At 44.6% G+C, this 10,865-nt stretch overlaps 1 long non-coding RNA gene across 1 annotated transcript; it reads right to left on the minus strand.

Annotated features, from left to right (window-relative positions):
• Window positions 1-3,611: 3,611 nt before the first annotated feature.
• LOC140739999 (uncharacterized) lies at window positions 3,612-10,614 on the minus strand. The gene is made up of 3 exons (XR_012101777.1): window positions 10,331-10,614; window positions 4,207-4,292; window positions 3,612-3,763 (listed from the first exon to the last, which is right to left on the minus strand). It is a non-coding gene; the product is annotated as an uncharacterized lncRNA (long non-coding RNA).
• Between the last annotated feature and the right edge of the window lie 251 nt (window positions 10,615-10,865).

Raw genomic sequence — 10,865 nt, forward strand, 5'->3', positions numbered from 1 at the left:
CTAAAGTTCCTGTCCAATTCACTTATCTCCTTTAAGATCCTCCTCAAAACCCACCTTTTTGATTAATATTTTAATCATTTCTCTATTGCTTGTTACCAAATTTTGTCAGACAACTTCCACTGGGAGCACCTGAGATGATTTTCGATGACAATGCCTGTATAAGTGCATCGTAAATACAGAAAATGTCTCCTATCTGCCAGAAAGTCCCGAATACTAGCAACAGGAAGAAAGATGACTATACAATAAACCTCAAGGACAGCTAGATCCTGTTTCCTTTCTGGTCTATATGTACCATAGGTAGGGTTAGGCGGCCATTTGTAACTCTGGAAGAGACAGGTAAATAGAATTAGGAGCAGGGAGTGGGTGATAATATGGTAATCTGACCCCTTGTGATTATCCATTACAGAGAAAATGATAGTCCTTTGTACAGAGAGTGGGTTTTGGTGCTTCTGCAGAATCCCTTGAGTTTATGACTTGCTGTTCCACTGCAAAGCCTCTTTGAAATATGCCTACCCTGAGGAAGTTTCAATCTTTTCTTTGACAAGGTTTTGGTAAGACCCCCTCTCACTGCTCCACTGGTGTGATCTCCGCTCTTCTGCTCCCTTCCTTTCTAGTTCGGTTGAAGGATCATGGCCTGAAACATTGACTGTTTATTCCCCACCATAGATGCTGCCTGACTTGCTGAGTTCCTCCTGTTTTGTGTGTGTTGCACATGATTTCTCGCATCTGCAGGATCTTGTGTTCTTGGTGGGACATGCTCGTTTAGACTTCACATACCACACATCTCAAAGTTCAAAGTCAAAGTAAGTTTATTATCAAAGCGTAGGGTTTGGTTGTGTTGGGTCGGGGGAAATGGTGGACCGCGTCTACCTTAGCGGGCAGAGGGGTTGCCCCGTCTGTGGTAATCCTGTGGCCCAGGAAGTTGATGGTGTCGAGCCCGAACTGGCATTTGGCCGGGTTGATTGTCAGGCCGTATTCACTCAGTCGGGCGTAGAGTTGATGGAGGTGGGACAGATGCTCCTGACGACTGCTGCTGGCTATGAGGTTGTCGTCCAAATAGATGAAAGCGAAGTCCAGGTCGCGTCCCACCGCGTCCATTAACCACTGAGATGTCTGTGCGGCATTCTTTAGGCCGAACGGCATGTGGAGGAACTCGAAAAGGCCGAAAGGGGTGATGAGTGCCGTTTTGGAGATGTTGTCCGGATGCATCGGGATTTGATGGTACCCCTGGACGAGGTCTACCTGGGAGAAGATCCGTGCACCCTGCAGGTTTGCTGCAAAGTCCTGAATGTGTGGCACAGGGTAGCGGTCCGGCGTTGTAGCCTCGTTCAGCCTGCAGTAGTCGCCGCATGGTCTCCAGCCCCCTGTTGCTTTGGGCACCATGTGCAGGGGGGAGGCCTATGGGCTGGCGGACCGCCGTATGATCCCCAATTCCTCCATCCTCTTGAACTCCTCCTTCGCCAGCCGGAGCTTTTCCAGGGGAAGCCTTCGAGCACGGGCGTGGAGGGGTGATCCCTGGGTCGGGATGTGGTGCTGTACGCCGTGTCGGGGCATGGCTGCCGTGAACTGCGGTGCCAGAACCGATGGGAAATCCGCCAGGACTCTGGTGAAGTCGTTGTCGGACAGCGTGATGGAGTCTAGGTGTGGGGCTGGCAACTGGGCTTCACCCCGGGAGAACATTTGAAAGGTCTCGGCGTGGACTAGACTCTTCCTGGGCAGGTCGACCAGTAGGCTGTGAGCTCGCAAAAAATCCACTCCCAGGAGCGGTTGGGCTACGGCAGCCAGTGTGAAGTCCCATGTGAACCGGCTGGAGCTGAACTGTAGCCGCACCGTACGGGTGCCGTAGGTCCTTACTGTGCTGCCGTTCGCGGCCCTCAGGGTGGGACCCGGTTCTCTGTTGCGGGTGTCGTAACTCGTCGGAGGTAAGACACTGATCTCGGCTCCGGTGTCGACCAAAAAGCAGCGTCCTGACTGCTTATCCCAGACATACAGGAGGCTATCCCAATGGCCAGCCGCCATAGCCATCAGCGGCGGCTGGTCCTGGTGTTTCCCGGGAACTTGCAGGGCGGTCTACAGTGGCGGGCTTCTGTGCCCCACCACTGCTGGTAGAAGCACCAGTGTCCGTTGGTCTCCTCACCCCTGCCTCTGGGGTTAGCGTGCTCTGCGGTCAGGCCTGGACTGGTTTGCTGCTGGGAGCATGGCCTGGTGATCTGTGCGACGGACGCCCCACTCTCCTTCTTGGCGTTCCACAGCACGTCCGCCTGGGCCGCCACCCTCCGGGGGTCGCTGAAATCCGCGTCAGACAGCAGCAGGCATATGTCCTCGGGCAGCTGCTCCAGGAATGCCTGCTCAAACATGAGGCAGGGCTTGTGACCTCCGGCCAGGGACAGCATCTCGTTCATTAAAGCCGACGGTGGCCTGTCCCCCAAACCATCCAGGTGCAGTAAGCGGGCAGCCCGCTCGCGCCGTGAGAGTCCAAAAGTCCTTATGAGCAGGGCTTTGAATTCTGTGTATTTGCCGTCCTCCGGGGGCGATTGTATGAACTCCTCAACCTGGGCGGCCGTCTCCTGGTCGAGGGAGCTCACCACGTAGTAGTAACGTGTGGCATCCGAGGTTATCTGCAGAATGTGGAATTGGGCTTCTGCTTGCTGGAACCATAGGTGAGATTGCAGCGTCCAGAAGCTTGGCAGTTTCAACGAAACTGCATGAACAGATGCGGCGTCGTTCATCTCCGTACCAAATATCGTTTGGGCCATCGGGGTCACCAATTGTAGCGGTGTGCTACACTCAGCGCTGAAATATCGACACGGAGTCGGTGAGCAACAGTTACAAAAGAGATTTATTCAAACTTCGCAGCCTCGCTTTAAACCCTTCCTGTTCCCACCCTCCCCGGGCGGGAATGCTGTAGGGGGCGCATATTCACAGTCCCGTCCCGCGCGCGGGCTTTTCCCCTTGCTGGTGAAGCAGGCTTGGCGCCCTCTTTGGGATCTGCCTCAATGCCGGCGCGCGCCGCTTTGTGAGCCGGTTCGAGTGCGCTGGGAAGTGGGTCGCCACAGAAGTACATATATGTCACCATATGCAGCCCTGAGATTCATTTTCTTGTGGGCCTACTCAATAAATCCATAGAATAATAACCATAGCAGAATCAGTGAATAACTGCACCAACTTGAGTGTTCAACCAGTGTGAAAAAGACAATCAACTGTGCAAATGCAAAAAGAAAGAAATAATAATTAAAAATAAATAACTAAATATATCAAGAACATGAGACGAAGAGTCTTTGAATGTAAGTCCTTAAGTTGTGGGAACATTTCAATGATAGGGCAAATGAAGTTATCTCCTTTAGTTCAAGAGCCCGATGCTTGAGGGGTAATAACTCTGGTGGTGTGAGTTCTAAGGCTCCCGTTCCTTCTACCTGTTGACAGCAGCAAAAAGAGAGCAAGCATGGCCTGGGTGGTAAGCGTCCCTGATGATGGATGCAGCTTCCCTGAGACAGCGTTCCATGTAGATGTGTTCAATGGTGGGGAGGGCTTTACCTGTGATGGTCTGGCCCACAACCACTACCTTTTGTAGAATTTTCCTTTCAAGGGCATTGGTGTTTCCATACCTGGCTGTGATGCAGGCAGTGAGTACACTCTCCACCACACGTCTGTAGAAGTTTGTCAAAGTTTTAGACATCATGCCTCGTCCTTGCAAACTTCCGAGGAAGTAGAGGTGCTGCCATGCTTTCTTAATCGCACTTTAGTGCTGGGCCCAGGACAGGACCTGCGAAATAATAACACCGAGGAATTTAAAGTTACTGACCTTCTCCATCATTTCCATTTCCATTCAGAAGAAGGCAAGAATACTGGGCAAGGGGGGAGAAAATGAGTGTGAAACAGTGGAAGAAGGGTTGACATTTTGTATCTTTTGGTACAATGCTGACTGCTCACAGAAATGAAGAAATCTTATTCCAAAACAACATTGCTAAAAGACGTGGGCAGGGTATTTTTATTAATTGCCCAGACTCTCGTTATATTGTATTCTGCTCCTTGCCTTCTTTTTCAGAAGGTTTCCAGTTTTTAAGACGTACTTAGATGTGTTTTTCATTTCATTCTGCTGAGACTCTCAGGTGCTTTTTTCACCTGATGTGCCAGATCTCCCACTCACGCTTTCCACCCACGCCTGCAGCGGAATGCAGTGATTGCACAGAGATATATAATGTTTACCTTCACAGTTGGAACCTATGTCCTTCTCCCTTTCTTTTGACAGTCAAGCTCCACAGCTGTTACCAGCTTCAATGAAACTTAATTATCTGAAATGTAAAAGAACAGTTAAAAGCCTAAAGACAGAGTAAATTTATTGGTTAACACATTGGACCGGTAGTCAGATTTTTGGGCTATTGATCGGATACCGGTTTAAATCTTATAATGGCAACTGGAGATCAGCGTGGTGGTGGAGCAGTTAGTGTAATGCTTTACAGTGCGAGCGATTCCTGATCGGGGTTGTTTGCCACAGCCTGTAATGAGTTGGTATGTTTTCCCTACGACCTCATGGGTTTCCTCCAGGTGCTCCTGTTTCTTACCACATTCCAAAGGCATATGAGATCAGGTTAGTGAGTTGTGGGCATGCTATGTGGGTTCTGGAAGCAAGGCAACACTTGCACTCTGCCAGTACAATCCTCGCTAATTTGATTTGACAGAAGTGACGTACTTCACTGTATTTTTTCGATGCTTTGACGCGCATGTGACAAATAAAGTGAAAAAAAAGTAATTACATAAATCTTGATTTAAAAAACAATGCAATTGACAATGAGCATGAAACTCCCAGTCTGTCATAGAAATCTTACCATCATTAATACCAGCAGGGGAAGTAACTTTTCATTCTTTCCTTATCTGTCCTGCATTATACTCTATACCACAAATGCAGTTTACGCTGATCGTGTGGATCGTCAGAGGCTTTTTCCCAGGGCTGAAATGGCTAACATGAGGGGGCATAGTTTTAAGGTGCTTGGAGGTAGGTACAAGGGAGATGTCTGAGGTAAGTTTTTCATGCAGAGAGTGGTGGGTGTGTGGAATGCACTGCCAGCAGTGGTGGTGGAGGCAGACACAACAGGGTCTTTTAAAGGACTCTTGGATAGGTACATGGAGCTTAGGAAAATAGAGGGCTATGCAGCAGGGTAATTCTAGGCAGTTTCTTGACTAGGTTACATGGTTGGCACAACATTGTGGGCTGAAGGGCCTGTAATGTGCTGTAGATTTCGATGTTCTGCATGGTCTCGTTTATGTGGGGCAACTGGGGATGGATTAGAAATGTTGGCATTGCTAGTGAGATACTCATCCTGTGAATAACAAAACAACTACTGCTGTGGCTTGGCAAGTTCATTACACACAGTGTAATGTAACTGAAAGGTCAAGACCCAAGTATGCATTAAGATCCGGGTTGGAAGAAGTTTGAGGTTAAGCGGTAGCAAAATTCAGGTTTTAAATTAACTTTAAAACAACTGGCTTTCATATCTCATGGGGGTGGGTACACCTGAATCTGACTCACGGCACCAGTTCACAGTTATCACTAGAGGTTGACGTGGATAGGCTTTTTCCATTGAGAGTAGGGGAGATTCAAACAAGAGGACATGAGTTGAGAGTTAGGGGGCAAAAGTTTAGGGGTAACACGAGGGGGAACTTCTTTACTCAGAGAGTGGTAGCTGTGTGGAATGAGCTTCCAGTAGAAGTGGTAGAGGCAGGTTCGATTTTATCATTTAAAAAAAATGGGATAGGTATATGGACAGGAAAGGAATGGAGCGTTATGGGCTGAGTGCAGGTCGGTGGGACTAGGTGAGAGTAAGCGTTCGGCACGGACTAGAAGGGCCGAGACGGCCTGTTTCCGTGCTGTAATTGTTATATGGTATACAGTATTTGAATAATCTGATCCATTTTCCTAGTATATCATTGATTGCACTGTTGAAGGAGAAACATTCCAGCATGAAGACTGTAGAGGAAATTTGATTGTTTTCCAACTTTGCAAAAAACTTGGAATAATTTGAGAAAGAACGGCATAGTTTGGTTGTTACCAGTATCAGTACGGGGAGGGAGGGCCTGCTCTCACACTGCATAGATTCAAAGCCAGACCATGAGGGGCCTGGAAAGAGACCGCCTCTTAGCTAGGGGAGTGGAAGTGTATAAAATATATAAAGTGTAAAAGAGAGGCAAGAATAGATATCGGCCTCAGAATAGAGGGACGTCCATTTTGAATGGAGATGAGGAGGAATTTCTTTAGTTAGAGAATGGTGAATCTGTTAAATTTGTTGCCACTGGTGGCTTTGGAGGAAAAGTACTTATATATACTTATGGAAGAGTTTGATTGATTCGTGATTAGTCAGGGCACGAAGGGTTACAGGGAGAAGGCAGGAAATAGTGGCTGAGAGGGAAAATGGATCAGTCATGATGAAATGGCACAGCAAACTCAATAGGCCAAATGGTCTTATGTGAAATGAGATTGAAGTGGTCATGTTCATGTGAATTAAATCTCAGGAGGCAATAATAAAAATGAAATCTAAAAACAATAGAACACATTTCAAAAGTGCAAATACCAGAGATGAGAAATAGATCAAATCTTGATTTTGATCAAATAGATCAAAGCATTATCTTGTGGCTGGCCACTGGTTATTAGTTTTATTTATTTTATGGGTCACGGATGGTATTGACAAGGATGGTATTTTTGCTCATCTATGAATCGCCATCTTCTTGGCCACCACAGTCCTTCCTGTAGAGTTCAGCTCTTTGGTCCAAGCCTGTGCTGAAGCTTGGAACTGTGTAAGCCTGGTGAAACTGAAACAGATCATCAGTGAGTAATTTACTGGAGAATAACTATCACTTGATAAAGCTAGGGGAAACAAATCAGTCATTTTTCTGATGATGAGAGAAGACTGATTTGGCCAATTTGAATTTGCTATGCTTTTTCCTCCTTTTGCATTTTGACTCTTCCAAAAGTTAACTGCCCAGGACTATTTAATGCCAACAATTCCCAACCACAATAATTGATCAGACCAATTTCCAACCACAGTAATTGATCAGACCAATTTCCAACCACAGTGATTGATCAGACCCATTTATTTCTGTGTGCCAATAATCTGTCTTGTTGCCATTGCTGCATGCCATTAATTTTCTGCATTTTTATCCTTTATCATTTTATTCTCAAAGTTAACATTTTACCATTTTATTTGATTTAACTAATCAGAGGGATATTTGCATAATCTGATCCATCTGATACCTGGTTACTATTACCCACTTCACTCCTCTGCATTGTCTCCTTCTCCTTTCTACTTGACTTTATAAATTTCCCCTCACTTGAACCCTTCTTCCACAATTTAGTTTAAAAAATCTTTCTACATGTAAACCTGCTGAAAACAGGTGGGTTTTGTGTGTTGTTCAAATTATTTCTAGAATGGTGTGTAGCCTGGTCCATAGTGCAAGGCTGTTACCTAACAAATATTGAAAGGCCTAGGAAGAGTGAACATGGGGAGTATATTTTCCTATAGTGGGAGAGTCTAGGACTAGAGGGCAGAGACCCAGAATAGATCAGAGATAAGAAGGAATTTCTTCAGCTGGAGTTGGTGAATCTATGGAATTAATTGCCACAGATGGCTGTGCAGGCCAAGTCATTAGGTATATTTAAAGCAGAGGTTGATAGGTTTTTGATTAGCAAGGGCATCAAAGGTTACAGGGAGAAGAGAGCAGAAAGGGGTTGAGAGGCTTAATAAATCTGTTGTAATGAAATAGCAGACACGATGGGCTGATTGGCCTAATTCTGATCCTATAATCTTATGGTAACATTATCTGCAACTGATATAAGTAGCAAAAGGCTAATGTCAGCTCTCACAGTTGCTCAGAAGACCAGAGGTGGGTGTACCAAAATCTAGTGCACCACGACTGTTAGTGACTAAACTTCTGTGCAGAAAACAACTAAGTTGTTTCAAATGATTGGCAGGTGATAGTCATAATGAAATCTGTAACCAACAGGAGCTGTGCAGCAACAGGAAATAACCCACTGCTTTTTGTCTCATTGAATGTGGATTTGAATCTGCCCCTGGTGGGATGAAGATCTCCCTCAGCTGCTTATAGCAGTCTCAGATGAAATTAGCATGACTAATTTTTGGATTAGCTTGTTAGTTGTACGGCTCAAGCTGCTCGTGGCTCACACAAACTGGAAGCTTTTCAAATTTTGCTTAAAATACATTTCAGAACAAAATGGACTGTATCTTACTGCCCATTTGATGCTTTCACAAACATTTGACAGGAGGAACAAGATGTTCTAAAATAAATGGAGTTGATTGCTCTGAAGAAATAAAAGAAATAGGTATTTGGGTTTAAGCAGCACTTTTCACAATGGCATGATATCTTAAATCATTTTAAAGCAAAGGCACTGCTTTTTGCAATAAAATAGAGCATGCTGGGATTATCCAGAAGGTCAAATAGCATCCATTATTGCGTCAGGTTGATTCAAATCCTCTGTGTCTCTGTCATTGATGATGCAGAGTTACTGAGTACTTTATATTTCAAATATCTGGCACCTTCGGGACTTTGTGTTTGGAAATGTTTTCCACTGTAACGTAGAAAATCCAGTTGCTATTTTGTACGGTTGTGGCCCTCGAGGCAATGGCCAGATAACATTGCAGCTTCTGCATTGTAGTGTCACCTGACTGCAACCAGTACCCCAGGGTGATAATTACTTCAGTATGGTTGAGGGGTAGGAGTGCATTGAGTTGGTGCATTCCCAAGGGATCCTGACATAAGCTAATCGGTCAAAGAGTCAACATTAGGCTAAGCAGACTGCTTATAGATTTACACTTCCTGTAGATTACAGATCCCTGATGTAGATAGTGGGCTCTAGGCCACCTGACATGACTGCTTTGGGCCTAATGTAGGAAACTGGATCTTGCTAGCGGCTACAGGATACTGCAGTAGTCTACAAGACGCCATAGTAGCTAATGGAGCTCTGGTGCCAATCGTAGAATGATTGCTTGATGGACATGATCCTTGGCAGAAAGATGAGCAACGTCATAGATTTCTGTTGTAGCAAGCCACTATGTGTTTTATTTCCCAGTGTTCGTATGTCACAAGATTTGCTGGTTGGTATGTTCATTTTCTGCTGTAAATCAGCTTTGACATCGGTAACTTACAGCAACAGCTGAACAGGGCTCTGCTATAGATCCTGGGATTGCTGTCCACCTTTGGTCAAGATTCTGGCAACAAAATCCGCAGGCAGCCACAGAACTCTGCAATACATCCATCCTAGGGCTCGATGCTAGTAATAACACAGTTAGCAGACTCTTGGACAATAGAAATACTTTGAAAAATATGTTCACAACATTTAGGGCTTATAATGTTTAAGTACCCTTTCCAATATGTGTGTCCGAAATGCACCAGCCACTTTAAAGTAAAATAGCTTGTTAGAAAAGAATTGAAGATCCACACCCAGTGATTCAGGGGCAGCTTCTTATCCTCTGTCCGTAGATTTCTGATCAGTCCATGAACCCATCAATTATTCCTTATTTACACTGTTAATTTATTTTGTATTTTATAGTAATGTTATGTTTTAGCACCATACTGCTGCCAGAAATTTCATATCATATAAAGCAGTGATAATGAACTTGATTCTGCCTTAGATAAGGATGTACAGTGGATTCCAGTTAATTGGGACAGATCGAGGCCAGTAGATTTAGGCTGCCCTAATATACTGAAGTTCTTTGAAATAGTTAAAAAGATATATAAAAACAAACTACCATTTAACTGAGTAACAAATCAGGTATTTAAATAAAACACAGAACAAATTAGAACACTATCATTACGACTACAGTACTATAAAACTGTGTATTATTTCCAAATTGTTTTAGACAGAGGAATTTATCCAATGTACATGTATGCTGCCGAGTTCTTTGGATTGATTGTAAATGAACAAAACTAGCACAGACACCTAGTGTAAATAATGGGCCACCTTCATACAAAGCTATCAACAATTGCACTCCCCAAATCTTCATTTTCATAGTAACCTTCAAGATGGTTGTAAATACCTTCAAATTCTTACTGCTTATTTCTCGCCAACTATCACTGACAAGTCTCATTGGTCTTTGAACACAAACACACAACTGATGCTATTTAAATACTGCCAAAGGGTTTCGGCTCAAATCGTTGACTGTACTCTTTTCCTCGATGATGCCTGGCCTGCTGAGTTCCTCCAGCATTTTGTGTGTGTTGCTCAGATTTCCAGCATCTGCAGATTTTCTCTTGTTTGCTATTTAAATACTGTTTGTTCTAATCACGGTATAGTGTCTAACAGCTGCTGAAGCGCACATACCTGATGCTAGTTTGAAACTGTTCGGCAATAGTCTCCTGCTCCAATTAAACTGCACAGTGGCCCAAGTAGACGAAGGGAATCCTGGCTATTTTCTCGATTAGTTGTGTTCTTTAAGAGTTGTCCCAAATAACCAAATAGCCCAAATGACTGGAATCCACTGCATTGGGAAATAAGCAGGAAATTATGGAAGTTATTTTGGTTGTTGGAGAGCAGGTAGAACAGGTACCTGTAACCCTGCACGTAATTTCTTCCTCTGCCTGTGGGAGTTTCGTCATGGGCTGGCATAACATTATCTTTTGTAACAATACAAAGACCGATTCTGAATGAATGAAAAATGGAATGACCCCATTCTAAAATTAAAGAGGTTGATTTGAATCAGGGTAATTAGTTAAAATCCAGATGGATGTGTGGCACCGCATCTGAGTCACCTGATTCAGACAATCCAGGATTAGTCTAATTCCCTTGTCAGGTCACATTGACGAGCTGAATTTAGTTGCCCTGGTGTCACAGATAAAGAAAGAAAAGGAATTGAGAT

Source organism: Hemitrygon akajei, chromosome 2 (genome assembly GCF_048418815.1).
Source record: "Hemitrygon akajei chromosome 2, sHemAka1.3, whole genome shotgun sequence".
NCBI lineage: Eukaryota > Metazoa > Chordata > Chondrichthyes > Myliobatiformes > Dasyatidae > Hemitrygon > Hemitrygon akajei.